The following is a 2,882-nucleotide window of genomic DNA, read 5'->3' as shown; positions in this document are numbered from 1 at the left end:
TACAACAAGAAAAAAAAGATGTGTTCCTACATAGTTTTCCATTTGAACTTTTTTGTAGATGGAAGTCTCGTGCAAAGCCTGATTTTAAATTAATGAAGCTAACACTGGCATAGTACAAGCTAACAAACTAATCATTAAAACCAAAAGATCATAGATCCAAAAATGAAGTACATGCATGTAACACATGCGAAAATAAGGAGTGGCACCTGAATGTGTAATGTGCAGAGCATGAATCTTGCCAATCGTCAGCTCCCCTGCCTTGCGATCATGTCGCCAACCTCTAACTTTCACACCTGCAAATGCATCGACATCTTATACATGTCGTCAGCTGAATGAGCAGGGAATGCTGTTCTCTCAATCGAGAACTTGTTCCTAATATTCCACAAGGCCCATCGTATGGCTACACAACATAAAAAAAAATGGTTTTTTTAACCTAAACGGCAGTTTAGGATCCTATAAACATCAACAAAACACATCCATGGGTCAGCTAGTTTTGCCACTTTACTCGTCAGCGGACCCCAATCGGTAATGGCTCTATCAGAAATGGATAAGCCCACTTATGTAAATGGGAATGCTACCAGTTTGTAATTTAGCATGTTACCAATTCTCTGTTTTTCTGAGTCTGTGGTCCCAAAAAACATGACCTCACTCTTGTAAAACATCTTGTAAAGATACTTATGCAATCTTTTAAGGGGAAATCCACTTTGGCTCATCGGAGCATATGAACCCGTTGTGTGAAAATACATTTTGAAGTGTTAAAAAATTGCGAAGTAAAATTTTGCATGTACATTTAGACATTTTATGTTCGTACACAAGTTTTCAGAATTTTTTTTCCGGTAAAAAAGACAAATTTTGATGCTACAACACGACTACGTACAGAACATTTTAATGTCTTTTTGTACATGCCACATAAAATGTTATTTTTTCACGAAAACTTGTGTACGAACATAAAATGTCACAATATACACCATAAATTTTATGTTAGAATTTTTTAACATTTTGAAAATTATTTTTTAATTATTTTGCATAATGGGTGCAAATGCTCCTATGAGCCAAAACGCCTCCTCTCTTTCAAGTTCCTGATAAATTTGAAAAGCAAAGCACCTATATTGTTCTTCCATACGTCCCTTAGACCGGGTTTTACTAGGAATCAGAAAACGGAATAGAAGTCTACCACAACGTCCTGGTGCAAATATAAGCAAAAAGCAGAAAGTATATATACATCGGTCTAGCCAAAGAGACTTGTTCTCCGTAGATCTATCTGAATTTTCTTCGTACAAACATTATCTTATTTAATCAGCTGTTGCCGGTTTGTCATTAGTAATCACAGTCAATCGAATTACAATAACATTGGAGGTTGCTTAATTGGCCAGCAAGGTACTAGCTAGTTAGCTAGCTTACGCCAGAGCAGCCAGGGTCTTGACTCGATCCGAACAGCATGGCCATTCCCATCGATGGCATTGTGTCGTTTTGCTGATTAAGGGTAAACTAAGAAGGACTGAACGAGGATGACTTTTGTTATTCCGTGCCCGTCCAGAATTATATTAGCTAGCTGTAGGTCCCCATGTAGTTAGTACGGCAACCGCTTTATATTAGATCCACGCGATCAGCGCGAAGATTTAAAATGCTAGAATCATTTTTGCACTAGCTTAGCAACAATTGTTTACTTAAGCCATCACATGTAGCGATTAAGGTGACACTTTAGGTAATGCCGAGGTAGGTGCCCGTCAGTCCACTCACCAATCACTAAGGTCCACGTAGCACACTATTACCCCCATTCCAAAAGCTAAAATCAGCTTTTTTTTCTCAAAACATACTACTCCCTCCATCTATAAATAGATGTCTAAGGTTTGTTTAAATCTGGATGTATTACTATTTACATCCAAATTTAGATAAACCTCAAACGTCTATTTATGAACAGAGGTGTAGTACATTTCAGAATGAAGGTACTCCTTTGGTGTGACGGCATTGGCAAATGAGGACAAAATTAGCAAATCAGGTAGCATAACTGTGTGGTAGCACTAGGCACGTTCTCATTGATTGAGCATCCCTAAGTGTACATGTAAGAATGTTCATTAACATGACCAGCTTTTGAAGTGTCTCTCCACATATAGATCAATCAGTTAGAGTGGATGATGCAAAGAATGTTGATACCAATTCTAAAACCAATTACACTCATTATGACTTTATAGAATAATAAAACATATGAAAATTCTTCATAATAAGAATTACATTTTGCTTTTGCTTGTCAATGGCTCCTAACCCCTCCTCCCCTTTGCCTTGTAGTTTGCATACTGAATCCCATGCTGCAAGAGGGGGTTCTTCTTAGTGAGATGCTGTTATCTCTATGGACAACGTCTCTTCTAATTATCTATTTGTTCAGTAACACCATCTATGAGAAGAAAAATGCACATGTAGACATATATGGAACAATAAGTAACCCTGCTTTCAATCTTTGTGCATGCCAAAATAAACCTGAGAAAGTATGTCGATTGTCTCTAGCTTGATGATGTTGAGGGTATTTAAAAAAAGTTTATATCCAGTATTGTACAATGTCGTTACTTTAGCCTTCATGTGTGCATACAATTTGAGGCATCCTTTCCAAGATGGTCCACGTCCCCTTAATTATCACCATTAGTTTAACGTTTACAATAAATTAACCCATCTTACAATCCTAGCCAATCGGGACGCATCTTTGCCCGTTCCCACTTCCTTGCTAATTTAAGGAAGTTGAGCAACTAAAGGAAAGGCAACTTGCAGAGGCATCAACAGAAGACTCCTCCTACCTCTCCCCTTCCAATAAGCCGCCAGTCTGGGAAACCTGGGAGCTTTCTCCTTTCAGAGCTCCGGCTAGATCCCGCAGCTTGCCTATCTCGATCGCC

This window comes from Lolium rigidum, chromosome 7, assembly GCF_022539505.1.
Source record: "Lolium rigidum isolate FL_2022 chromosome 7, APGP_CSIRO_Lrig_0.1, whole genome shotgun sequence".
Taxonomy (NCBI): Eukaryota; Viridiplantae; Streptophyta; class Magnoliopsida; order Poales; family Poaceae; genus Lolium; species Lolium rigidum.
This window is presented reverse-complemented; position numbering follows the sequence as displayed.